The sequence below is a fragment of the Cynoglossus semilaevis genome, chromosome 4, assembly GCF_000523025.1.
Source record: "Cynoglossus semilaevis isolate Cse_v1.0 chromosome 4, Cse_v1.0, whole genome shotgun sequence".
Taxonomy (NCBI): domain Eukaryota; kingdom Metazoa; phylum Chordata; class Actinopteri; order Pleuronectiformes; family Cynoglossidae; genus Cynoglossus; species Cynoglossus semilaevis.
Window position 1 is genome coordinate 9,133,342 of NC_024310.1, and position 27,815 is coordinate 9,161,156.

The following is a 27,815-nucleotide window of genomic DNA, read 5'->3' on the forward strand; positions in this document are numbered from 1 at the left end:
CACAGATACCAGAACATGAAATGACAAACCCTTACCTGCACCTGCACGACGCTGCTCTGTGTCATTACAGTACCAGAAATGAATGACATCATTTTTCAGCATCACTGATATGTTCTTAGCACAATTCCAAATGTGAAACAGGTTGAAATAATAACTTGAATTTTCATCAATTCCAATTGGAAAACAACTGGGAAAACTACAACTCTGCCGCTGCGTTTACTTCACAAAGAAACACTATGATATTAATGCTATGAACACCAGAAGTGCACAGACCGAGTGTATTAGTATTATTAATATTCAAATCAGGGTTTGCCCTTAAAAAGGTTGTTCAACCTTTGTGTTGTTCTGTCAAGGTAGAAGGAAGAAGATTCTTCCAGGAATGCTGTTACACAGGGCTACGTTCTATTTTTGACTTACCACCGTTGTCAAGCCCTTTTTACTGCGTCTGGAAAAGACAATATGAGGACATGAAAGAAGGTGCTACAATTACTGTCTCTTTCTCTTTCTCCAGTGTCTGAAAATGTGAAAGTTGTCCTGGTCTGACTTTAACTGAAATAAAATCCTCTTCTCCTTTTAAGGCAGTAGCAGTGGGGTAATCTGTCCTTCACCAGCAACCCACAAAGTTTTTGGTGAAACCTCACAGTGTCTCTCATCTAACAAAATCATCACTTCTCATCCGCCATGAATATTAGACTGCGGCATAGCAACAGCACATTCTCATTCCGCTCCCTTCCCCTTTCTTCATGGCCCTCACAAAGTCAACCCCAATTTATTCACCAGAGATGGACTCATCATTGCTCCAGCCCACCTCTCCTCTCTGAGCCACACCGTGCATTCAGGATAACGCTGCCTGGCTGCCCGGCTCATTCACATGCAGCTGTTCGTACTGTATTTCATTTGGACAGAGTCACACCGACCACTGGTCATTTAGAATAAATTAACGAGAGTATTTGCATTCAGATGAATGCAAATTCTTAAATTAAACAGTAGAATATTATTGAATGTCACACTTGAAGCAGACCGTGTACAGCTACTCCCTTAAATACTTCCTAGTTTATGTATTTCAGTAAGTAATGGACGTAGTATTTAATATATGTTTTTCTTTTAAATTAGGTTGTTGGGGAATAAAAACAGTATATATATATCTTAACAATTCCAAAGTGTAAGCAAAATAAAAAAAGTCTCAAAAGTAAAAAGAAATACAATGATCCTATAGTTTGAATTTATTTACTCAATGTGAAACTTTAGTTTCAGTTTAGTTGAAAGCAACACTAATATACTTACAGGAATTGAAGAAAGACACACGACAATCATCTTCAATAGTTTTGAGTCTCCTTTTTTTAACTTTTTATAGCTATCTTCTGCCATCTAGTGAAAAATTTATTATTTTTCCGTTAAGATGATTTTTTCTGTTGATGATGAAGAATTAAGTAAAATTAGTCACCTTTCCACAGATACAGTATATGTGTAAGTTCTCCATTGTCGACTCTTAAAAGAGTTCTAAACCCAACAACTCATGTTTCCTAGTGGCCCCACACCAGCCGAACAACAGCTTCAGATTCTCAGACAGCGCCCATATTTCAGTTACAAAGAGAAGACGTAAATTTTAAGGTTTTGCCATCAGCGCTCCTCAACTTTGGAATACCCTTCCTGAAAAGTTGAGACTCACGAAATCCCTGAAAGCCATTTTTAAGACCCAATTTGTAGCTCTGCCTTTGTGTGATGTCACATCTTATCATTTTAACATTCTTTCTCCATAATTAATGTATTAAATTCTGCTTTCTTTTATTCCGGATTTTCACCCATCTACGTGGCCGTGAAGGTCAAAACACAAAGACAATCCCTGTCTCACAGTGAACAGGTGGTTGGGTCAGGCTGGTCATACAGAAAACAAAAAGATAGAAAAGATGCAGTAAAGGAAGTGGAGTAAAGTCAAGTGTTAACACAGTGGTATCTGAGAATTCCATGGCTCCAGGCCTCTTATCTAGGGAAATAACGAATGAATGTCACTGAAGAAATCACATTTTAAATTCCACAACATGGAATTATTTTTACCTGATTTGTTCATAGGCTGGGCAAGAGTAAAGGGAGGAATTCCAATTTCTGTCAAGGATCAACACCATGGTCAGCATGAGAAATGTTATTTTATTTTCGCTTTGTCCTCTCGTTGAACTAATCTCACCCCGATCCCCAATCTGATTCAGGACCACAAATCAACATGTCAAATAGATCCTTTCAAGGTTGGGAAATTGACTTTTCATTTTTGTAGACTGATTACACCACTATGGTGCTCCATGATATCAGTTCTTGATATCTGACTTGGAGTGCAGGGCGTGCAGTGGATGATTTTATCGATATTTTTGTTACTCCATTTTGGAAAAGCATGTATTTGACCATCGGTTAACTGTGTGAGAAAGAACATTCCACAGAAATAAATAAATATAAAAATAAAAAAGCCATTTATCTAAAAAAGTCACAGACACTTGAGTTGTTGCTGTGACCAACAGATACATTTCCAAGAAAGATGAAAGATGAGAACGGAGAAGCTAAAACAGGAGCCTTTGGGGCTTGAACTCCAAAGACATTTTGTGATCGAATCCATGTGGCCTGAACAGTGCCTTGGTAAATCCCCCCCAAGAGACAACCCTGGTGGTGATGGAGGTTGATGGGAGTAGAATGAACAATGATGGATCTATTGAAACTGCACGAACTAGGTGGCAACAGGAACGTGTGGCTACCAGAGGAAAACACATTTAAAATGACAGCAGCAGGAGGACAGGTTAATAGAGAAGATGTGGTGCAGGGATGTGGTGTAAGATGGATGAGACCAGCTGATGAACAGATGACCTCACAACAGAGGGCTGAAGCCAAAGCAAAAGACAATCCAGACTGAAATTTCACTAAAAAACTGCTCAACAGATTAGACTCAAACGTGGTGTTGACTACATTTAACTAACATCACTCTTTGGCAGTTTATCATTCTCTCAGTATGTTGTATTCCCCCTACTACACTGGGGCAGGGATTTGCCCCATCCCCTCTACTAAGAAGATGGCTTGACGTGGTGGTTGAGTCCTTTTTATCACAATAATCACACATCAGACCTGTAACTGACTTATTGGCATATCATCTTTGATTCAGTGTTGTTTACATTAGTGAGTCTAAACCACAGGGCTGCGGCCCAAATGTGGGCCCCAATTACCAGTGTTGCAACTGTGGGCCACAAAGGCCTCAAGACACAGATACTGTATATGTTAGCCACGATAGCTCAGTTAAAATGCAGCTTTCAACCAAATGGTGGCAGTAATCTATCAGTCAGTGTCATACAGAAAACAAAAAGATAGAAAAGATGCAGTAAAGGAAGTGGAGTAAAGTCAAGTGTTAACACAGTGGTATCTGAGAATTCCATGGCTCCAGGCCTCTTGTCTAGGGAAATAACGAATGAATGTCACTGAAGAAATCACATTTTAAATTCCACAACATGGAATTATTTTTACCTGATTTGTTCATAGGCTGGGCAAGAGTAAAGGGAGGAATTCCAATTTCTGTCAAGGATCAACACCATGGTCAGCATGAGAAATGTTATTTTATTTTCGCTTTGTCCTCTCGTTGAACTAATCTCACCCCGATCCCCAATCTGATTCAGGACCACAAATCAACATGTCAAATAGATCCTTTCAAGGTTGGGAAATTGACTTTTCATTTTTGTAGACTGATTACACCACTATGGTGCTCCATGATATCAGTTCTTGATATCTGACTTGGAGTGCAGGGCGTGCAGTGGATGATTTTATCGATATTTTTGTTACTCCATTTTGGAAAAGCATGTATTTGACCATCGGTTAACTGTGTGAGAAAGAACATTCCACAGAAATAAATAAATATAAAAATAAAAAAGCCATTTATCTAAAAAAGTCACAGACACTTGAGTTGTTGCTGTGACCAACAGATACATTTCCAAGAAAGATGAAAGATGAGAACGGAGAAGCTAAAACAGGAGCCTTTGGGGCTTGAACTCCAAAGACATTTTGTGATCGAATCCATGTGGCCTGAACAGTGGCTTGGTAAATCCCCCCCAAGAGACAACCCTGGTGGTGATGGAGGTTGATGGGAGTAGAATGAACAATGATGGATCTATTGAAACTGCACGAACTAGGTGGCAACAGGAACGTGTGGCTACCAGAGGAAAACACATTTAAAATGACAGCAGCAGGAGGACAGGTTAATAGAGAAGATGTGGTGCAGGGATGTGGTGTAAGATGGATGAGACCAGCTGATGAACAGATGACCTCACAACAGAGGGCTGAAGCCAAAGCAAAAGACAATCCAGACTGAAATTTCACTAAAAAAACTGCTCAACAGATTAGACTCAAACGTGGTGTTGACTACATTTAACTAACATCACTCTTTGGCAGTTTATCATTCTATCAGTATGTTGTATTCCCCCTACTACACTGGGGCAGGGATTTGCCCCATCCCCTCTACTAAGAAGATGGCTTGACGTGGTGGTTGAGTCCTTTGTATCCCAATAATCACACATCAGACCTGTAACTGACTTATTGGCATATAATCTTTGATTCAGTGTTGTTTACATTAGTGAGTCTAAACCACAGGGCTGCGGCCCAAATGTGGGCCCCAATTACCAGTGTTGCAACTGTGGGCCACAAAGGCCTCAAGACACAGATACTGTATATGTTAGCCACGATAGCTCAGTTAAAATGCAGCTTTCAACCAAATGGTGGCAGTAATCTATCAGTCAGTTCTTTAATGAGCTCCAATATACAAAAAAGACTGTTTTCTTCTCTACGCTAGCTTTAGCTAAAGGTATGGGGAGATACAAAATCCTGACTTCAGCAAAAAAACAAAATGGAATTGGTTTATTATTGAATATAAATCAAACCGTGAGTGAGGTCAATTAAATCTATACAGTGTTATATTTATTGGGCCCCGGGCCACTTGACCTGGTCTACACCATCATGTGATGTGTGATGGAATTGGCAGTTTCTCTTTCTTTCCTTAAACTCACTTGACTCAGTCGGATTGTCGTCCTCACTTTGAGGACGACAATCCTCAAAGTTTTGGTCAAACGAATGTTGAGTTTGCAGAGAATCCACTCTTGTTGCCATTCATGTAGTAATCTGTTTCTGCTGACTGCAGCATCAGTATACACCATAGAAATACACCAACCTGCTTAGCCTATAGAGCTTTTCTTCTCCAATTCCTGCCCACTTTATTTATATCATTCTACAACTGCAACAACTGCAGTCGAACTAACAAGGCTGGGCTGATTCTGGACAAACACAGCAAGGATTTAAATTTCTTTTTTCTTCCAAAGACAATATTTTTGTCACATTTTCAATCTGATGTTTCTCTGTGCACTAATCCTAGATTAGACATTCTCGTCGAACAGGCCAAGCAATTGTTAACAAGGTAAAATCCCTGTGACTGTTAATGGCATTGTCCCTTTTGTTGTTTTTTGTTTTTGTTTTTTTTAAATCTGAGCAGCATTGGCTAATTGGACCTTGCTGTAAACGGACCAGTTTTTAGTATGCTTCTGTGCTCCACTTGTCTCTAGGTGATGGTGAGCATGTGTCTCTGGCCACATTTGTAAGAGTAAGAGTTCTTCAGATCACCAGCTGCAGGCACAACCTTTGCTCTCTCGCTGCTTAACCTAATCAATTACAGTTCAGAACGGGAGTCAAGAAAGAGGAAAGACAGGGGTCTTGTGACCTTGTCAGAAGCCGGAGGAGATGTGAATAATTCACTTTGAGCCCCATAAAGATGGTTTCCATGGCAGGAGGACAGGAGTAAAGGTGGCTCGTTGACTAGGGAAGAAGGAACAACAATAGCATGTGAAGTATTAAGGTTATAAATACAACCACGACTCTGAATCCTGTCACCAATGTCAATTACCTGAGGCTTTCACTAAAGCTGTCATGGACATGCAGTAGGAAGGTCAAAGAGACGAGGAGAATACAGTGTTACATGGGAGGAGAATGACTACAGTCCTGGCTGCCCTGCCACTCTAACCATCCGTAATGTTAACACAAGAGGCAGGATTAACTTATGTTGATAATTGAGAGCAAATGTCAAAGTAGAGGTCAGGGGTTCAATTCCGGCCAGTCAGGAAGTCACTCTACAGCAGCAGACCCCAACCTTTTTTGTTCCAAGGATCAGGTCAGCCAGTACCATGGACAGGTAAAGCCACACTGGTCGTTGAGAATTACACTGGAAATTGCCTGATTATCTTTAAATAAAGAAAGTAAATGGAAATCTGGAAAATTGTTAATTCTTTCACTGCAGCCCATGTCCAAATGACCTAAGGACTGGTAGCCGTCCACGGACCAGGGGTTGGGGACCTCTTCTCTACAGTATATGACAATGTTGTTTTATGGTTGAGCCAGTATTTAATATGGTTGTTTGTGGACAAAAAACACAGTCGGTGTGAAAACATGATCAAAATCACGTGTGAGGGTTGTCCCAAATTTAAAAAAAGAAAAGTGATTTGTATGTATTTTAATGATTCTATTTCCTATTATTATATCCTGCAGAAGCCTTGTTTACACACAAGAGTGAGTTTCCCTGCGTCACCTTCCAGTTTGGTTACATTTGAGGTGTAATGACTCTTGACATCGCTTCATAAGTCAGAACAAATTAAATGTTGCCGTCTGATTCCCTGTGGATATTTTGAAAACTACTATTAGGTTTAGTAGGAGGACACCAACAAAAGACATCAGTGTCAGCTGTCAGTAGACAAAATAAATATTTACACATAGTTATTGACAAGTTTAGTGTTTTTTTTTTTCTATTTTATTTGAAATATTTTTGACTTTGGTGCTAAAGGTAAGCTTTCAGGCCACAGTATCATCCTGATCATCCCTCTTCACCCAGGTGTAATAATATTCTGTTTTAAGTGCCTGTTTAGAAATAGATTTGTTTGTACTTCACACTGTAAATCTTTTGGAATTGTTGGGCTGAAGAGTGTTTTCAGCAGCTTGTCTCTGCTTGAGTTCTATCGTGGACTGTTTAAAGCAGCTTATTACCCTAGTGTAGCCCGGGGTGGAAACAGCGTTAAGTTGCTTCGTGCTCCATCTCTTGATGTATGGTTTTATATATATAATATATAATCAGGCCCCAGCGTTTTTACTGAGCAGTGTAATAAAAAAAAAATCATACAATACTGCACTGAAAATACAAAATACTTTATTATCATATCAGATTCTGAGGTGCCTGAACAGAAGAGCTCTGTAAAGTCTCACATTTGGGAGGCGAAACCACCAAACACACAACAACAGAGTTTGTGTATAGTAATACATTACAATTAACAGTACAATGTCCATTCAGAAGGAATTCAGTTTACCTTCAAAACATGCAAAACAAAATCAGTAGTTTGGTTTTTTATAAAATAGCTTTTTAAAAGACGTATATTCATATTCAGATAAAGGAAGTAAATATTGAAGTTGAGCACACAAATGAGGCTTCATGTACATTGTGTGTATTAGCTTGACTAGACATGCCTGCAGTTCATAAATAAAAGTGCTAAATGAGAGGTATCTATTTTACCATGCACAGTGTGGCTTTTTATCTTATTTTGCTTTGGTTTTATTTTCTATTTTGTCTTTTATTTTCTGCTCTGGTTTCCTGTCTTCCTGACTCCGCCTCCATCCTTAGTGATTGCCTAACCTTCCTCACCTGTGTCCTGATACTTCTTCCCAGTCTCTGCCACTTTACTTTGTCTCTCCTCTGATAAGAGGAGCAGAACTCTCAAAGCTTTTAACTTGGTTCTAAGTTGTTGTTTTTTTTACCTTACACAGTTTGCAGGAACTGATGTTAGGTTAATGTTTCCCTGTCTCACCATCGTTATTGAAGTTCTGTTTCAGCGTTGGTTTTGAAGAGCTGCTCTTGAAGTCCACAATAACAGGTAGATGTGACTTTATTTTAATGTTTTTGGCCATATGTAGGCATATGCTTCTAACTTAACTAGTTTTTACATCAAAAAGATGAAAGTTTATTTCTGGAAATGCTGAAAAATTGGGTGGTTTTTCTAAAAAATATTTAGAATATGTTTCAAAATTTAAGTGAATCTTCAAAAGGGCTCCCGACATTTTATCTAACATAAATCCTACATATTCTATGTGAAATGCTTTAAAGAGTGTTCGCCTGTAATTTTCTGGTTGGAACCAATGATTCAGAAAACTTGAAAACTTGAAAAGTTGCAGTGGCTGTAGATTCAAAAGAGCAAGCCAAGCATTGCACTCATGAGGGGATAAAAGGAATCCAGGCATGAATCCATCTTCCTGTATCTGTGGTCAGCTCACCTGCAGTTTGTAAGGCCTCCACAATGATCCCAGCATCGGTCGATGCTAGCTTGTTTGTTTCTCAAACATCAGTCATGATCACCTTCTAATGACTTATTCATTAACTCCTGCAAAACACACATCTTGATGATGGGACTGGAAGGAGCATGTTAGGAGGCACACATTAGCCGAGTCTGCAGTCAGCATTCTGTGGAATTAAAGCCACTATTAATCAACTTTAGCTGAGCTGGAACTGATCCCAGACGCATGGTTCTGGAGCAGAAGACTGACAAATGTGCCCAGAGAGTGTGTGGGTGTGTGTGTGTGTACGCGTGTGGGGGGAGTGTGTGTGTGTGTGTGTCAGCACGGTGGAGTGGCATTGTGTGAAATGGAGGAGGAGGTGGTGAGAAGGCAAATCAAATACCAATGATGTCTCATGGACCAGACTCAAAACAATGAGAGCATCAAGAAAATCAATGCCTGATGTAAAACTATCACAGACAGAGAGGAAGAGAGAGAGAGAGGGAGAGAGGCTGAGGGTTTGTTTTTAATTAATCTCTAATGTTCCTCCACATCCTCAACAATATAGATTCTAATACAGATGAAGCAGAAGTCCAACAGCGCGTCTCAACTGTACGCCGAATGTAAAGTGACTGGCGCCATAGGTAGAGTCACGCTTCACAATTTGTGGGTTTTTCTTTTTTAACAATGATCAAGCGGGGATTCAAAGTGTAGCTCTAGGATACAGAATGCTTACCTCGGCCCCCCTGCGGGGACCAGAAGACAGCGAGCACGCAGCTGACAGACACTGCTGCCGTCCTGTGAAATTGCGCCTTGGATGGCTTCAGCCTGCCATAGGAGGTCGTAGCCCCGATTCTCTGGTGGTCCCATCAATTCAGCCACGGCGGTGCTGCAAGCCTTTAATTATCAGCTTGTCTCGGTGTTTGTTCTGTGACTTGCTGTGCCCTTTAGAGTGCAAATACCCCTTTGTTCCAAATGTCGTTTCATCTGTGGCCTGGATGTTTTCATCTTTTTTATTTTACATGGTCAACCAGGATGTACGCTGGAGTTCATGTTTTGTTTTGTTTTTTTTGGTGTACAAAACAGATGAAGGCTGACTGTCCTCAGTTTATCAGGTTCTCTGATAATAGTGTTTAATATAAGATCAAAACACTCTCTGATTAAACCGTGGATTGTCTTATAGCAGTGTTTTCCAACCATGGGGTCATGACCCTTTGTAGGATTGCCTGGAATTCGAATAGAGTTGTCTGAAATGTGCTGTAATTTAACAATAAATATATAATACACATATGTAATAAAATATATAATAAATATACTTACTAAATATAAGCTAAATATGTATAAAATAAAACTCTAGGAATATATAGTATTTGTTATGGATATATTGCATGTGATGTCAATGGGGTCAAAATGCGTGGCTGCATTGTAATAATAAAAACAGATCCATTGGGTTTTTTTCTAAATAATGTAAGAAAAAACTTTTAGGATTTTCAGGATATTTTAAGACAAGTGAATTCCAAAATGTTATGTTGGTTTTGGGCATTCCAAAAATAGCCAATCACCATCAGGTGTGTTTTTGGACACCTCTTTTTATCAATTATAATGGGATATTGCCACAGAGGTGGAGCAACTGTCCCGTCTCTCATTAGTGTCTCTTAAGTGTGATGTGACACAACTAGGGATTCATCATTATAGGTATTAGGATAATGGGTGATCACGTTTGTTTCTAGTGGCTGTACTTATTGTTCTGGGGGCTTGTGGAGCCCCCATGAGACAGTGGAGCCAGATGGAATTGAGGTGTTGTCACTACCGAGTGCACAGGTAATGAATTACTCCAGGACAAATGGGCAGCCTCATGGGAAGGGAAGAAAGTGGTGACAGAGGTGGATGGCAGCCCACTGCCCTCCCCCACAGCGCCCCCTGCTATCTCTTCATCTTCCCATCAGCTGCATTCCAGGGGGTATTTACAGATTATTTCTAAATTGACACAAATTCAGTTGATTGCAGGGGGGTGTAAAAGACGTGATGAGTGAACAGGTCTCACAACACTAAAGGGATATTACAGAGCTTTCCAACAAAATTTGGTTTTTTCCCAATTAGGGTTTTTGAGTCACAACCTGTTTTTTCTATGATTGGTAGTAATGGTATTGTCCTTAGTTGTGACCATTGGTGGGTGATATGTTTAAGTTGTGGTAATTATGGGCAGAACTTCCAATCACAGACAAATGGATTCAGGGGTAGGTTTTTCCAACCACTGCAGACTGTATCCAAGTGACTATCTGTGCACTGGGTGATTCTGATGGGGCCGATTTGAGATACAAGTGTTCTGCTGGCACAAGCACTGACAAATGCATTATGTGGTTCTGCAGGGAGACGGGGAACAATCTCACTTACTCTGCAGGAGGATCTGCCGGTCGCTGGGGCTGCACCGATGACTCAGACAACACTCATTGAGCGTGAAGAAGCTCGAGCATGAGGACTGCTGTGGGCCGTCACCAAACACGTGTAAGACTCACTACTGGAAGTCTTTTCAGCCTAATATATATTTGGAATCCACAATCTGAAATAGAAACGTTGTCACTGTTTTTAATTGTTACAATCCCCTTCTACATCAGCTTTACGAGGGGTGACACTGGCGAAGAGGTGTAAACAAAATTCATCGCTGTTTCATTTTTTATATTTTATTGCAGTTTTATTTATACATACTTAACCTTGATATAGCTGGGAATTTTAATTATCAGCTAAGCTTGTCCTCGCAGTTTATTTTTTTAATTTATTCTATATGGCAGAGAAACAATCAGGCAGTAAAGGTAGTTCCACTTATCTCCTACAAATGTAAAATATCAGTAAAACGCCCATATCATCCCTTTTTTTTTTTTTTTTACTAGAAAGAAAACCATTGATTTATAATTAGGAAAGATACCGTAAAAAGTCCTTGAAAGAAGCTATACACTTGAGGAAAGGGTGACCCATCAGTTCTTCATTATTCACTATTGATGTTTTAATTAACGAGTATCAGCCAATCCAGAAACGGTGATAAATGTTTGTACCTGATATCTCCAAAGTAATGAATTTATTTAGAATGCATTAAAAAAAAATCAAGTAATTAACACCAGAAAGTGGTGTGAAATGAAATCTAAGACTTGTTCAATTGTTATGAAAAATCTAAGAAAATTCGTGTACATCATTTTATTCACATGAGCAGAGTGAGGAAAAAGATATGTGTGGTGTTGAAGCACATGCAGACATTTTTTTTCTTTATCTTTACAAAACCTGTTCAGTGTGGGCTCAAAGGCAGAATGCCAACAAATTACTAGAAAACAGATTTAATGATTTGTACTGCAGGGGGAGGAGACACCAGCCGTGATGGTCTCAAGTCTAAAATCATCATGATAAAGCACACGAGTCACAAACGGGGTATATGCTAACACTGGGGGTAAAAAAAAAACAAAACAAAAAAAAAAACTCTTGGTTCGTTTACCTAGGAAAAGGAAAGACAACCTGGCAGAGAGGAAGGAATCAGCAGATAGATCCTGGAATCCGTGGGGAGACACAAAAAGAACCAAAAACTAAAAGATAAAAAAATAACATTGACTACAGGTTGCTGGATGTGATAAAAAAAATCTAAACTAAACAAAAGGTCAGCCAAAAGTGTTAAGTCATCACTAGGACATGTAGAGATAAAACCCTTGATAGATGATACATGCCATAGACAAAAACTGTTAACAGTCAACCTGCTATAACTTGTTTTCAATGTTTTTATCATCCATTCCAGTTAAGTCTCTTAATGAAGACATTAATATTTCCCCTTGCAATTTTACTACTGAAAATATCATCAGCGTACAAACATTATACAATTTGCTTTTATTTTGAAAAGGTTTCAGTGACTTCCTCCAACCTTCCCTGTCCTGCTATAATGTTCTTTAGAACCTGTCAGCTCCACGATGCAGATATACCTGGTATAAAAAGTGTTGATTCAAACAAAACCCTAGCACATAAAGATGAAGATGCGTTTTTTGACTGTATTTCTCTGCACTTCTCTGCTCTGCTCCAGCAGCTGCTAGTACAAGCAGTAATGAACAAAACCGGTGTACCAACTAAATTAGAATTTACCACCTCTATCTCGTCAGCATCTGCCGACCAATAAATAAAAATTGCACAAATTTGCTCCGCATGTTAATGTACATTCCCATCTGTGGAGGTAGAGCCGTGAAACCCAGAAAACGTGAAGATTGCAGAGCGTCCATAGTGAGGTGTGAGAGCTGGACTCAGAAATATACATTTAAAGATAATTAAACATATTTAATTAAACATATTTTAAATAAACAGTAATTGACTTTTTCTCTGTGTATGAAGCAGAACCTGCTCAGCAGTGTGAGCAATGGCGAAGTGAAATAAAGAAAAAAAACAAGTCACGACCAAGAGTTTAATGGAGATGGATTCAGATGTGTTGTTCATGTATAGTACTGTGTGAGCTCCGTGGCCTCTAGCTGGTAAATTAGGATTCAGTCAACTAAAACATCAGGCTGCACTACACAAACTGTAGGCATCCAACTCCCCCTCCCATGTTGTTAAATGTGTGAAAGTTCTTTCTTCAACATCGTGTGGAGGTAGACTGAAACATTATGTGAAAGTTCTGCCAGGAAACGATGCTGATCAGTCCGTTCACTCCGTTTGCTACACATTAACTGGATGGTCAGATGCCTGCCAGGTTTGTTGTTAGCATTTTCTTTTGTCTTTATAGCAGACAGGCGTGTTTTTTTTAAAGGCTATATAAAGAATAGTTTACCACCAAGACAGCTTGTTTTTTTTTTTCCTGACAGCGTCTGTCATTGGCACACCAATTATTTTTGCTTGGCTATACATCACTGACAAAAAACAACAAGTTGGCTGGAAATACTGATGACTGGTAAAATATGTTTAAGTAAAAATAAATAAATTAGACCAGATACCACTGCAGTACTACTGTACCACCACTACTACTACAGACAGAAAAAGACAACTGAACTATTTACTCAATCAGTTACAATACGATAAATAATTAATTTTAATATCATGTATGATTTTACCAGGTTAAACATTTTAGTTTTAAAGTGATTCAACCTGTACAAGAAAACATGTCACAGTGTAAAGTACAGCCTGAAAGTTGATAAAGTTCTTCGTTCAGCAGCACATCTCATGTCAGCCTGCAGCTCCTTGACATCAGGCTCTAATTGTGTTTATTATTTTTTTTTATAACCTCCTTCCTGAAAGAGCAGCCTCTCTAATTACATATGACTGCTGTCACCTCACCGCTGACCACAGGTTGTCATTTTCTGTTTAGGTTGTTGACAATTTAAGTTCAGCCTCAGTGGTAGACAAACGACAATGAGCATTACACCCTTCCTTTTCATTAGACGTCTATGTTGAACTTATGGACCAGACGAAATGAATGTTTGTCTTGGGTTACCAGTGGTTGTGCAACTGGGAATTTAGAGGCGTAACCTCTTCCCAACGTGTGTCAGTTTTTCAAGGATTTGTCTCAATGACTTGACATGACTCAGTCATAACAGTCGGACTGGGCAGTAAGACAGATACTAAGACTTCTTCATTATTAAAGACTGTGAGTGCAGGTGGTTTTTAAATCACTTGTGGTCCATAGGTAGCCTGCTGTGCACATCCTACTGCTGTGAATCTGTCCTGTTGGCAATTCGTCTTCAATCAATGAGGCAAAATCATCAATGAATTACAAAGAAATAAGAGGATACAAATAAGGAAACACTATAAATACTTACATTAATTGGAAGATACCTGCGGGCGAATAGTGATAGAAACTGAGTCCTTCTCCTCCATGCCATCACGTTTTTGTTTTTGCCCTCTCTCATGTGCATATGCCCAGATGTTTTTAGTCAGCTCGACTGAGGATTAAAAAAAAAAACACATTTTATTGCACATGGGTCGGGGGTCTATACTTTCTGTCAAGGAATGATTAATAACCTTGGCTGACCTTTAGGGATCTACATTTGCATAAATTAGCATATACTAAAAATGGCATCACATCCCTTCCCAGTTTCTTACAAGGCACTTTCTCACGATTGCAATGCCACACCGGTCCCAATGAATAGCCACAGTGAACGTACAGAATGCATGCCTTTTCTCAAAATAACAACATCCTACTTTATATGAGTTGAGCTGACAGAGAACCGTCTAAAACTTTAGGAAGTTTGGCAGCAAACTGAGCAGGGCTGACACACACATGCACACCTTGTAAACTTAAGATGACTGCAAATAAAAGTTAAATGTGAGAAAAATTTAAACATAAAAAAAAAATTCAAAGTGACAAATAGAGTTCCTCTGCTCTTGTTACATCCTAGGACACTGACTGCTACACTATACTGATTTATGAATTAAAAAAGAAAATCTGAGCCAATATTTTCAGATTTAAGACTAAGATTTTAAACATAATGGACAGGCTGGAGTTTGCGATTATAGGACACAGCAATCCTGGTTGCCTGGTTCGCTCATTTATATGATTGCCTTTATTTACAGCAGTAAGCAGAGACCTGAGATCGTGTTGCTGTTGCCTGGTTCGCTCATTTATATGATTAGCTTCGCTGAGATGTGTCTTGGGCAGTCTTCCAGGTTTAGCTATAATCTAACAACACATTCTGTCTTTACATCTGGTACATGGCACTAGTCCAGGTTGCAATGCTGGTAAAGCAAACGCCACCAACAGCATGGACATTACAATTATGTCAACTTATAAATAAGACCCATATTTCTTTGCCATAATTCTGTATTTAAATGTTCAGATAATGAGATATAAGCGTGCATTGAATTTGAATTTAAACCATGTAGCCAATGGTCTCCAGACAATATCAGTGCCATGACGAGCTGTTGTGAAAAGGACCTTTAAAACGTTGCCTTCCACTAGATGCCATCTAAAAGCTGATAAGAGCTACATGCATTGCGGCGGATCAATCGTGCAACAGGAAGAGCACTCAGCCATGGGTACTGTTTAATTAATGATGGGGAATAGAGATAGGCTGTTAGCTCCATATTGTCAGTCAAACACTCAACAGCAGAGGGTGGCAATATGAGCTATGCAACCGATATGTGAAACACAAGGAACTAATCTATACACCCAAGTCGAGAACCATTAGTGGTCTGTTAGGGAGGCTTTGGTGCTCCTCCATGGTCAAGAGTATGACACCAACTGATTCATAATGAATAATGTATTTATTTGATTCTCCTAACTCCTGTTGTTTTTTTTTTCTTTTTAATTTAGACAAGAAATGTATTTCTTAAAATGTTCTTTCCAGCCATTGAGCTCTTGAGAAATTCTGCAATTTAAAGCACATACCAAAAATACAATAAAAGGAAGAAAAAAAAAGGCTCAAGCACAAACCAAAATCTTTCCATGAAAGGATGTCAGTCACTCTGTGAAGCCCATTAAGGTAGAAAAGAGGGCCATTGACTGAAAAACACCGTGTTGGAAAAGTTCAAAGTTATTAAAAGAAAAACTCAATCATCTAACAATGTTCCACTCAGGTGTGAACTGTGGACTTTTAATGTTGAATATGAATAAAACCGCACTACACTCTTAACGCCCTCTCACAAGTGGGAATGCAATTTACTTAATATAAAGCATAAAGTACTACCAAAACATGATAGCTTTGTACAGTAATATACAGACAAGAAAACATTGAAAAAGGTTTTCTTTTATTAGCAAAAGGGAATTAAGAGGTTTTATGTTTAGAAACAAAAAAATCAATCGACAGTAAATATTTTTAGACATAATTTTAGACATTTCAGACATAAACAAATTGGTATCCAATGTCTATACTGAACTGGTTTCTTAGTTTTGACTTTACTTTCTGGCTGAGTGACTCATGGTTTGTGTGCAAAGACAACAGTTTTAATTCCCAGTCAACTTCATGACACCTTTGAACAAAACAGATGTACGACTCCCTCTTTGTATGTGATTTGTGTAGTTATTTCTTAAAATAGTCTATACAGCGATTCATTACACTTGAATGGCGGCTGTTGATGTCAAACTGCCTGAAGGCTTGGGATTCACGCACATTAATCAGTGGTTCTGGAATTTACGTACAGCTGTTGAGTTTATACATGTTGTGGTAGTCTATTACTGAGGCTAAATGATTTATATATTCTAGTCGTGTAACAGTGACTCATTTCCTTCTTTTCTGTACGCATTTTTGTTTATTAATCGTTGATCAAATTAATTCGCAGACTTGGAATTATGTCTAAATGACTGGGACTAAAATAAGCCTCTGTTCGGTTTTATTTAATAAAGACTCAAATTAACTCAAAATCTGTAGATTCTTTTTAATTATAGCTATTTCATTATTTGAGAAAGTAAACCAATTAAGGAATGAGCAAACTCATTCAAATAGGTGCACAGTATTATTATTTAACAATATATTTATAAACGTAATTGCATCATAGAATTTCTTTTTTGTTGGTTTGTTTTCTTCGACAGCCTCGTGTGATGCCACTCCTCACAACAAACCAGGGGCCACCTTCTTCCTGTCTCTCCACTCAGCATCAGCATCAGCAGCTACAGGAGCAGGAGCAGCAGTCAGAGGGAGAGAGAGAGAGAGGATGCTGCAGACACAACCTCAGCCGGCTGCTGCCGTGGAGGGAGGCTGAGTGACTGAGAGGAGAGCAGAGGAGACTCAGACGAACCACAGCAGCATCATCATCCAAGCTCCGCAAAGTGGACGAAACAGCTTCGAAGCTTGACATCTGGAGCCACAGTAAAATACATATTTTTTTTAATATTGTTTATTTTTAATTTTTTGAGCTTAAGGATGTACAGAGTATGCGCTGGCTAACCAGGTAGAGCGGCAGAGACTTCGTCGGATTTTCATCGCACTGCTGCCGCTGAGTCCTGCGCGTCGGCAGGCAGAGACTGAGCCACCCGGGGCGGCCACGGTACGGATCCACTACACACACACACACACACGCACACGCACGCACGCACACCAACTGGTAGAGGAGAAAGTGATACTTTGTCTGATATTCCCTTGAGTGATCTGGGTCACTTCACGCCTTCCTGTCGTGCGTTTATTGTGGCTACAGTTACCCGAGCAAACAGCTGTGATGATGGGTTGCGCATTGTGGGGAAAACTGTTTAAAACAACACGTTTGATAGACGAAGCGCGTGTGCGTGCGAGCCGCTGCCTGTGATTTCCCTCGAGTTTAATTTAACTGAAAGTCATTCATAAACACAAACTTCAGCCTAGGACTCCATCATCTTCTCCATGACCAAAAACCCACAGAGAATAAAGTGCGACGTGAAACGATGCTGATGTACAGTAGGGCGGAGGGTCATTCATAAATAATCATGTTTATTACTCTGTCTTTTTTTGTGGGTAAACATCATTATCATCAATTATCATCTCCATTTTTGCATCTAGTGATTAAATCCGTACATTTTATTACAGAAAAGTTCATTTTCACTTGGAAAAAAAAAAAGACCCATAGAGTCACTTAATCTCTGGGCTGAGCCTGGATTTCTAGAAGTTCCGGTGACAAAACATATGCAAAGGTATAGACGATGGCCTTCTCCATATGTTTGCTGTAATAACAGTAGGGGCCATGCAGTTTTTACAGTGTAAGTTTTTTTTTTTTTCATTTGTTTCATTTGTTTTTCAGTAATGTTCAACTGGCAGTTGTTTATGTATAAAAGGGTGTGATTGCAGTGATAAGGCGTATGTGAAGGGCACCTTTCTGTGTCTTCTGGGAAGATTACAGTTCATGATGCTGATGTCTCTGCATTCAGGTAAACGGTTGGGATGGAAAAACTGTGTGGAAGCGGAAACAAATGTGTGTGTGTGGGTAATATCACTATTTGCCTGTGTAGGTGGGAACAGTGTCAGTGTAAAGATTAGTGAGTTGACCAGAGGAGACAGAGTTCAGTCGCAGTTCATGATGCCTGTGTCTCTGTTTTCAAGTGTTATATAAACTTAAAAAAAAAAAAAAAAACCAAGTGTTATATAAACTTAAAAACACAACACTCCATGCATGCCTGGAAGCCTTCTCTGTCCAAGTGTTCACCATAACTTCTTCCCATTTTGGGACAAAATTAAGCACATAGTTGATTAAGCTGTTAAAAACGTCAAGAAGCCGTAAGCTGGCAAAATGTTTCTACTTTTGTTCCCAAATTAAAGATGTCCTACAGGGAAATCTAACCCTCCCTTTTAACAATGCGAACAAACCAAGCACTTTGAAAATCACGCTAAATTGGGTTTGAGGTCTCGCTGCCTTTGATAAAGAGCTTAAAGGGGATCTATGGGAATATTTTGGGAACGATGAAGAGCTTTCCCTGCAAGGGCAGTGGCCCAGTCCTCTTTTTTGATTTATTTTTCATATAAGAAGTGTATCAGAGAGCAGGAGTCGGACCCAAACTGAACAATTGATTCTGAAGGAATCGTATAATCAGAGATGCATGCAAATTTTCCTGACTTAATATTGTAGCTCAGCTGTGGTTGCATGTTTACTATGATTTCATCATGCTGGTGACAGTCGAGGAGCCGCACATACACACATACACACATACGCACACACTCTCTCTCTGGTTGAGCTCATTGATCTGGTTTATTCAGGGAGACAGTAGAGGCTGTTATTAAAGTGTTACTCAATCAGGAGAATTTTACCCTTACTTTAAGTCTGTGAAATGTGCCTTTTACTGATGGTGACTCGGTATCAGGTGCAAACTCAAAAAATCTTGTCAGTGGTCAGTTCACATTCCCCTGTAGATTCACCAAAAAACATTATACTACTTAAAGTTAACCTTCATTCAAAGTACCTGCTCTGAGTATGAAATTACATTTTTCAGGATTTCCATAAATTTAATCTAGAACTTAGACATCCTTCTAAATAAACATAGACGTCTGTGTTATTTGAATACAGGGTCTGTTGATCTAGTGATAGATGATGGCTTTAATTGTGATTTTTATTTATTTATTTATTTGTAGTGGAGCTAAGTAATGAGTCATTTTTCTGGCAGGAGCTGAAATCGTCTCCAAAGAGAGAAATATCTTGGCCTTCATTTTGTGAATGATGTGTATTTGTGTGAGGCACGCTGCAGGTCACGGATCAGTTGGAGCAAAGTTGTCTACTCGGTTCTTTTTTTTCCTGTACTTCAAGCAAAATTTCATTCATCTTCTTTCAGGACTTTGAAGTAAACCGTCCAACTCGTAAATTGCTTTATTACACATAGGTTGCCCCACGTGTTCTGTATTGTCTGCAGCATGTGACCAATCGATATTCAATCCTGTTATGTTCTTAAGAATGTAGCGCTGGTTCAGCAAAAACTGTTTGCCCTTTTGTTTTTCTGTACATGTGGCTGACTGGACCTGTGTTTAACCTGGTGACCAATCTTGGAATAAACACAGGTGCGGATTGTTTAACTCCTTCAGCATATGATAACTTTAAAAATACTCAATGCATCTTAACCAGCCAAAGAGGCAAAATATTTTTTAGTCCTTCCGGGTTGGATCGCTGACCAAGTTAAAAGTGGAAAAAGAGACAAATATTCATGGGCTGTAGACTGTTTTAGGGAGGCACAGGCAAACTACGGCTCGGGGACCAGATACAGCCCGTTAGCCTTTTTGAGCTGATTTTACTCTCTAGTATTGCTCTTCAGAATCTTGCCTCATCTGACCCCAGCCATACATTCATACTGAGTCACATACTAAGCATATGCAAGTGTTCTAATGTTTTTCCTTATCTTCACCGACGTCTTCACATTTCTACTTTTCTTTAGAATGTAACCTGGTAAGAATTTTCTAGAGTCTTTTTAATATATATAAGATTTGTTTCATGTACACATAGTGTGTGGGGATAAAAGCAAACCTTACACTAATGGCTGTGTGTCAAGGACAGTCTAATAAAAGGAGTCCACACTAAGCGTTACTGAATAGATGCTCGCTGTGCAGTAAACCCTGTTCAGAGGCATTCAAACCTTGGTAATGGGGTAGTTTTGTATCCATATGTTTCAAAAGATAACACAGCCTGTAATTAATGTGCCTTTTTTTAACAGCAATGTAATTGAAGCCTCAAATCTTGATTATTCCATGCATTCAGAGTCAAATAACACAAAGAGAGGTCACAAAGACTTGCTTGGCTTACCATTTATATTGGCTTAGACACTGAATGACTAAAGATAATAATTCAAGGTTGGGGTAATGTAATGTATTGTCTTTGTTTGCTAGAACTGGTAATCCGTAATAAGTTAGTAGCCACAGAATACCTGTCAAAGGACAAGATGGACGCTCACACACAGTCAAGAGCAGACCACTTAAAAAAGTGCAGATTACGTAGTATTTAAGATATTTTAGAAGTTCCATGATGAATTTATTAGGGATTTCTGTATTTAAACTGGTACAGAAAAAATACTAGTATTTTCATTTGTGTGTGACCCATTGTGTAATAATATTGAAGATATGTCTGTTTAAAAAAGTCTTCAAAGTGACACCGTCATCATCAATATAGAAATGATCTTAGAAAAAGTAAATAACGTAAATGTTCTGTATAGATACAGTAACATGGCAGCTGAACAGAAAGTGAGCAGAGGTTTTACACCAGTAATGCACTTCATTTTGTATGTAAGTGTTGTTGGTTGGTCATTATTGGTTAAATATCTCGACAAACTCTCTACTTCTGTGCTGGAGACTGTAACACATGCAGGGACATGGTCCATTTTCAGGTTTTTATTGAATTGCTCACATAGTAACGGAACAAATTTTAGAGTCAGCCTTGCTCTTGTCTTTGTCCACTGTGTTAAAATACCTCCAAACTGACGACGTTCTTGACCTACTAAAATAAACTACCCTCCAGGGCAATGAGACACTGCAGTGAGAAAACATACTGTAACACAGGCTAACCAGCATGCAGCTAGATAGAGTTTTAGCACATCATATGAGTAAATATGAGTATTTCAATAAAGTTTTGGTCAGTATTAGAGCAAGTACAGTTCGTCACCTGTTGTCAATAAATGAAAAAATGAATTCCTTTTAGTTTTTGCTTTTGCTTTTCTGATCAGGAGTATCCCAAAATAAACGAGCAGTCAAGTTACTGCGAGAACGGCAAAGGCTTTCGTGTTATTTCTGTTGGTCCGAGAGTGTCTGTTTAGCTTCCCTGCTAACAGCAAACGACAGTTCAGCTTTTCATTTAGAGCCTTCTAAAGGCCAAAGAAGTGCTTTGGAGTACGTAAGCAGAATGCACAGATACAGCAGGATTGATTTTTATTATAAGGCACTAAACAGTGATAGAGCAGTGCATTGGAGGTTCTGTTGAATTCCCAAACACGTAATATGATTCAGTTTAAGTTGTTGGGACTTAAATAACAGGTTTGAGGCCTTTTTTTTTTGTTTTTATGAATAATACAAGGAGCTAACAAACATGTGACTTTTTTCACTTAACATTAATGCAAGGTTACTTATACCCTCATTACATGTTAATCATTTATTTGTCTGCAATACATGCCTAAATGATTGTGTCTCCGCAGAGAGGCAGGTGTGAGATGAAATGCTAATTAGTGTCAGGACTATGTCTTCAAGTTGCAGCTGTCTCATCCATATGAATAAAGGGATTATTGATGTGGTCCAGGAGATATACATTCAGAGTACAGCTAATTGAAAATGACAACTTCAGCAAAGGCAAGCCCCTGGGACGACACTGCATGACGGCAGTGAGGAAGAGGAGGCTTGGTTTAGAAACTCTCTGAGCAAAAAAGAAAAAAAAAAACACCCAGGGGAGACGTACTTTCACTGTCATCTGCAAATAACAAAGTGAGGATACATTCCTATGTCCCTGAACACTACTCAGGCTTCATAATAGTGTACTATTGTAGAGCTACTGCAGCATCAAAAACATGAAGTAAAGCCAGGAGTGTGAAGAGTCACCAGGCATTTGTAAGCAGTGTCAAAAGGTGTAGCTCTCTGGCTGTGTAAGATTTAAACAGACATGCGTTGGCTGGACTGAATAATTCATTTGTGATCTTGACACGGTGACAATCCCTTTTTCTTGGCTGCACTCATTCCTGCATTTTGTTAGTAGGAAGACCCGCTGGTCCTGCAGTGCCTGGAGATGAGCGTCCCACAGGACCCATCTGACAACATAATCTGTATAATTGCTTAGAAGCACGTGTAGAAAAATGACTTCTAGTTTCCTCAGCTGCTTGTCAGGGGTTATGGAAACTGATGGATTTGGAGTCCAGTAATTAAAACAGACATGTAAGTGCACGTGTCACAATCTGCGTTGGTAATTACATCCAGGCTGTGGTAAAATAAATCCTCTACTTCTGCAAACTTTCAAAAGCAACCTGTGTGTGACACTAGTAAAAAGTCTTTCCTTCTTGTTTTTTTTTTTTAACTGAATTTCCAACTGTACTTAGCCGTAAAAAGCGAAATTTACAACTGTACTTAGCCGTAAAAAGCGAAAGTATCTGGAGTTAACTGATGCCGTTCTGTGCCACAGCCCCAGGTCGGTTCATTATGCAGCTCATGTCTTAGTTTGTCTTGTCTCCGTCCTCATTGTGTTTACTTTGAGCAAGTCATCTGCACATATCCTTGGGCACTCTGTGTGCCGCTGCTTTAATGGGCAACACTGCAAATGTTAAAGGTTATTAATTGCCTGTACATGGACCAAGGGCAGCATGCATTTAAAAATAGTCCTAAAATGGGGGTGTTGATTTAAAAAGGCAGCCGAAACCAAATTCAAGAAAAGGCTCATTTAAATTGTTTCACTTATGATGGAAATATTTTTTCTGGAAGCTCTTTAATCACTTAATGAAGCTGGAAATGTTGGTTCTGTGTGGTCATTGAATTCCTACATTACAAATGTGGCACCATATGTGGTGAGAACTGTATGTGCAAAGTAGCAGTGGAGTAAAACAGCCACAGTCGGTCTCATCCAGGCAGGAGCCATGGGTTTAGTGACAGTCAAGGGCCTTATCTGTCACGGCCACAATGAGGCACAAACAGTTTGATTTTTTTTGTTTTGTTTTCTGGTGGTTTATGGTCTCATGTTCCACACAGATAACTAAAATGTAGTTTCTTCAATCACAGCCGTTCGACATGAATCGTCAGATACAAGGTCTAAGGCTGTATCTGCATTAGGCTGATAGCACAAAATGAATACGTGGTTGTGATTCTTCTCAACTTTTGACCTTCAGGTTGAGGAAATTTAAAATATTTCATAATGAGGCCAATTTAGCACACAGATTATGTGACAGACGTTACTGGAGGCGCAGAGAAAAGTCGATGTGAGGTTTGTAAATAAACTTTACTTGAATCAATAGGAGCTTTAGTTTTTATTATGTTATCTATAATGAGAAGGGCTTTCTGAAAAATGTTTTAATTTTCTTTTTCGTTTTGGCCAATACATTAACTGATTTTTGGCCTTAACTTTTTTTTTTTATCAATACTTGCGACCTTAAACTGACTAAACTAATGTTGTGTCTGTATGTTTGACACCTCTGCATTAAGGTATCATATATTTAAAAAACTTAACTAACGAAATTGCCAACAAACGACAGTGTCACTTCTACTGTAATTATTTCCCCTATTCAGGTTGACATGTGTAATCCTTTTAGCATAAAAACCCTTTTTTTTTAAACAAATATTTAATGTATTGTTTAGAGTCAATAACATTGGTGTCAGCTGATGTCTTTTTGCAGACGGTACACCAGAGCATCCGTAACGTGTTTCTACAGTAAACAATGTCAAGTCTCTCAGTATTTACCCTGAGGTCAGAACAATGTCCTATAGTCTCCTCCTTTTGAAGATAAGCTCTTTTCACTTTTCTCTAACTTATGTCACAGCCGCACACAGTTGTGGCTAACAGCCTAGTGGAGATATATAGAAGCAGGAGGCAGCGGTGTTGTACATAAAAAGGAGAAAGTGTAGGGAGGAGGAAGCAGAGCAGGAGGAGCAGCAGCAGCAGCAGCAGCAGGAGGAGGAGGAGGTGGAGGAGTGTTTTAATGTCACCTCTCTTGCAGTACTAAGTCGTGCATCCTGAGGGTTCATGATGACTTGCAGCGTTCCGACCCTCATGCTTCCTTTCTCCCGAGAGATAAAATGTGTGTGGAGGTAACTGTCAAAACACAACTAACAGGGCCACGATGCCGAGCTGTGTTTGTGCCTCCCTGTTCATTTTTATATGACAAATACTGGGTTTATTATTCTCCAGAGGCGCCTGTGTAAATGTTGGTTTTCATTATTTTGCTTCCACGCTGTAACAATAACACTAACATTAACACGTGTGATGATAATAAATACCTATATTAATCACTAATTACCTGCTTCAAATCTTGGGTTTGTTCTATTAAGAACAATGATAATTTCAACCAGAAAACTCCATTAAAAAAGAAAGTTGAAGGAAAGTAGTTTTTTTTTTCCATAACATTTTTGACCTAATAAAAATGCTGCAGTTATTAAGAAAATTAAAGGATAATAAAAAAAAATATGTTGGCACTATTAGGCTTCAACTCTAAGCCCGTACTGTGAAATGATTGCTAATACTCAGCTTTACGCAGTTTTGGTTGACAGCGTGCTGTGGGTGGGATTACAGATGAAATGGTGTAGCAAGCTTGATTTTATTTTCTTTTTTTCTTTTTACTGTGAACTTAATCACTAGGTTACAAATGACATAAAGCGACTGGTGTACGCAGCACTGGTTGTTTTTCTAGTTTAGCATAATCCTTTTTCAAGCTTTTTTACAGCCGTCTTCCTACTGGTCAGCAACTGTAGGGTTGTAATTATCAGCTGTTCTAACATCTGCTGCACAAAAAGTACGATGGTGTGGAACAGGAGGAGAAATTGAGTCAAGCTAGTTATTTTAATTGCCTCCATTTCAAAAGACGAACATGTAAAAACCCTGCAGTTAATTATCTTCTTTCAGTCTTGTTCTTTTTTTTTAGTTCCCAAAGTTTCTCAACTGTGAGTATTTTCTGGTTTCAAAGCTTCAGTTCCTTTGCAATTAACTGGAACTCTGACAACGCTTGGTCAGTTTTAGTTCGGGAAACTGGGCAGCAATTTTTGGACAAAAGCAAACAAGAAATAATCAAAAGAATGATTAACAATGAAGAGGAGTGCTATTCTTTTAACCCCTCTCAGTTTGTTATATAAATATATAATTTTTCTCTTCTTCTTGCCATCTTCACAAATGCAGATTTTATTAGTAGATGTATGACCCCCGCTGAGTGTATGAGGCAGTATATTGAGGTGTTTAACTTGGATTAAAGGTGTCTAGATGCTGCCTGTGTCCCTGAACAACCACCTTTGTGTCATCTCAAAACACTGTACCATTTTAACCTAACCTCTGGCAATAACTAGACTTCTAGTCTTTGAAGTTTCTGAATTTTAGATTTACTCACAGTACTTATGGCTTTTACTTTAGATTTACTCACAGTACTTATGGCTTGGACAGCACCAATATGATGACTGATTTTTCCCCAAGATTTCATATTCAAGAAATAATTATCTGCTTATACGTGTATGACCTGTGTTTATGTTGACCTGATAGGCCTTAAGGCTCTTCTTACATATTTACATACATATATTTACATATACTTATTTTTCAAATGATTGTTCAATAGTGCACCGCCACTTGTTTTTAGCCTATGTCAGCGGCTGCTGCTGTGGCGTCTGCGGTTGCTACATATTGCTTCTTTATGCTGTTGAAACTACAGTATTACATTCTTTGTCATACTGTACTCGTACTTGTCTGAGCCCACATGTGAACTGCAACATTGTTGTGTTCCCTAGACAAGGTCTAAACCCACAAAACCGGCAAAGAGGTGTTTTGTTAGGTTGACTGTTTTTAGCTGATGCTCTAATGACTCCGCTGCAGCGGAGATGTGTGCGAGTGTGATTTCAAGAACAGACTAGGAGAAGACTGAAGTCTGTCTGCTCAGTGCACAGACGCATCAGTTTAGAGTCAACCTTTTGATTTTAATGGCATTATCAGCCAACCACATTATTTTTTTCTGCCCTTTTCTCTCACTCCTTTCCTCCAGTTTCTTGCCCTTTATGCAGCTGTAGTGGAGAAACAAGGAGGGAAAAAAAAGCTCGGTTTCTGAGTCCAGTTGTTCTTTATAAAGAACCAGCTTTTGGATCCACTGTCACTGAGGAATGAAATCTTGAAAATTATAATGAAGAAAAAAATGTTAGCATAAAATATTTGCCTGCGGTAATTCATTTGTGTGCTAACGTGACAATAACAGATCAATGTGGCCAGTCCTAATGACTGTTTTCAGTACACTACTGTGTTTAAGTTTAATCCCTGCTGACATACAAAAGTGTATCTATCTTTGAATTCCGAATCCCACAAAATTAAAATATCTTTTTTTTGCCTAGTGATTATTAAAAAAAACAAAAAACATTTTTGCTACTGTAATAACAACTTGGAAAATTTAAATCTTCCTTTTGTGTTGCATTCCTATTCTAACACACCTCTCTTTGATATCCTTTGAAAATTATCCCAGCTTGGCAAACCCTTTGTCCTACAAACCATGAGCTCTCTGGTCAAAAGGTGAATGCACTCTAATAGAAACACAATACGATTTACCTACCCAACCATGGTCTTTCAATTAAATAAACTTTTTTTAAAAAAGGTTTAGAATTAGGACACTAATTCTCTAATATAATATACTGTATATACTGTATAATGATATATAATATTTATTATTGCTGTACGGTGTCTGGTGAAACAAGTGAAATGTGAATAAAACATCAAAAAGTCGAATAAATTATTAACCTTCAAAATGGCATTGAATTAACTCAAAACTGTGATTTAAAGGTCACAAAAATGTTAGCACTACATTCAGGGAATCAGGTACACGCAGTTCACACAGTTACTGCCTGAGGCTGTGAGATAATGTATTATATTTATATGATTTGAGCATGGTTAAAGAATGGAATATTCCTAAACTAATGAAAATGATATGATTTTGTTTCTCTTCATGTAGTTTTGAATTATTTAGTTATTTTTGAAAGGTTTAAAAGCCTTCTAAATTCTGTTTGCTTTAGGCTGCGAAATAAATAAAACCTGTTGTTTGGCATTAAAACAAAGAACAGCTGAGGGTGCAAAAGTACAGAATCAAATATACAGATGGGAATTGCATATAATTAAAAGGAAAATGTATATTTTGCAAATATAGTAGTACCAACATTTTATAATGCATTGCAGATATTTGCTTTGACATTCTACCTAACGATTCCGTGCAGGGCGTGACGAGAAGCTTTTCGAAAATATGTCTTTACAATAAGATACCATATCTAGGGCCTTTACGGGTTACCATAGCAACATGTGCACCCTGACTTCAGCTGGGGAAAATGGGTCACGTCATTGTTATCTTACTGTGACCTTTACATCACTGTACAGGTACATTCCCATGTACATGGTTACAGAGACTAACTTTACTGCCTTACTTACCTTCAGCGGTTGCTTCAACAGACCATAGACATACATCTCCCTGTCCAGTGTTT

General features: G+C 38.7%; 1 protein-coding gene across 1 annotated transcript in view; it reads left to right on the forward strand.

Annotated features, from left to right (window-relative positions):
- Positions 1-7,451: 7,451 nt before the first annotated feature.
- The window catches only part of LOC107988477 (contactin-5-like), a 78,674-nt gene continuing 58,310 nt past the window's right edge, over positions 7,452-27,815 (forward strand). The window contains exons 1-4 of the mRNA XM_025055174.1: positions 7,452-7,919; positions 10,686-10,821; positions 16,799-17,075; positions 17,158-17,253. The gene's annotated coding sequence lies outside the window, so the exon portion shown is untranslated. The remainder of the gene's footprint in view (positions 7,920-10,685; positions 10,822-16,798; positions 17,076-17,157; positions 17,254-27,815) is intronic.